The following is a 1348-nucleotide window of genomic DNA, read 5'->3' as shown; positions in this document are numbered from 1 at the left end:
AGCCGCGAAGGGAGGGGGAGTCGGAGAGCGAGGGGCGTGATGGGTGGCGGCGAGTATTTTGGGATGCGAGCCCTTTAAGAGCAGGCGGACGCGGCGCCGCGGCGCTCGGAACTAGGGAAAGTGAGCGGCGCCGCGCGGCGGTAAACAGCGGGGCGACCGGCCGGGCTGCTGACGTCAGGAAAGACAGACACAGATTTAAAGGGCCAGGTCCCGGATTTGCCCTTAAAGAGGCCGCAGCCCTCCAGACTGAGGGGAAAGCCGGTGACGCCTTGTCCAACTTCTGTTAGGCTACTGCTTTCTGTTTCCTCATTCTGCGTCTTTTTGGAAGCTCACTTTAAAATAAGCGGAAGGCCGGGCATTTAAATCAGTGGTTCCGCCGCCTGCCTCTCAAACTCAAGTTCCGGATTTCGATCCCTGGTACCAAAACAAACAAACAAAAGCGGATTTCCAAGTGCTGGATTCTTGTTGACAAATTCTTCTCTACTCCAACACCGGGATCCCCTACCCACCACCATCACCTCTAGCATCCTCTGCTCTATTCCCGCTCCGGTTTTTATTCTGCGTTCTTACAAAACGAAGAACTAAAAAAACATTAGAAAACAGGACAGTGGACCTGCCAGCAAAGGGGAAGTTGAGGCAGAAATGCAAGAACCACCGTGCCTGTCGCGCCCCACTGCTGGGGCCAAACTTGTGGGCTCTTTCTCCTCTGCAAAGGCTGTTACAAATCTCACCGAAAGATAGTGATCTTCAGTATAAATCCCCGAAAACTTTTGTAGGAAATATTTTGGCACTGGGTTTCACGAAGCTTAAAGAGCTTCAGCCAGTAATTCCATTCCTGGGACTTTGTCATAAGGAATTAGAAATACAGATACAAACGTGTGAGGAAACAACTTGAATGTCTAACAATGAGGGAGTGGTTAAATGCACTATTATCACGAAGCTGTCAAAAATGGTGCTTAATACTTTAGTGCACGTGTAAGTACAGAATTCAGGATATGACACTAAACAGTATATGTTCCAAAGACAGAGAAATGCATTGAAAAGGTAACAGGTAAACTGGACATGGTGGCGCACTTCTGTAACCCCAGTTGCTCAGGGGGATCACAAATTCAAGGCTAGCCTGTGCAACTTAGGGAAACCCTATTTCAAAACAAAATAAAAAGAGGTGGCATGTAGCTGAGTGGCAGAGCATTTGCTTAGCATGTGTAAGGCCCTAGGTTCAATCTCCAACACCACAAGAAAAATAAATAGATAAACCATGTAAAGCTTCCAGGGAGATTCCTTGAAGGACCAGCCTAGGCAAGATAATGAGAACCTATCTCAAATAAATGCCTCCCCCCATGTACAC

The sequence above is a fragment of the Fukomys damarensis genome, unplaced genomic scaffold, assembly GCF_012274545.1.
Source record: "Fukomys damarensis isolate Sample0158 unplaced genomic scaffold, DMR_v1.0_HiC HiC_scaffold_16, whole genome shotgun sequence".
Classification (NCBI taxonomy): Eukaryota; Metazoa; Chordata; class Mammalia; order Rodentia; family Bathyergidae; genus Fukomys; species Fukomys damarensis.
The sequence above is the reverse complement of the archived record's forward strand: the minus strand, read 5'-3'. Positions refer to the sequence as shown.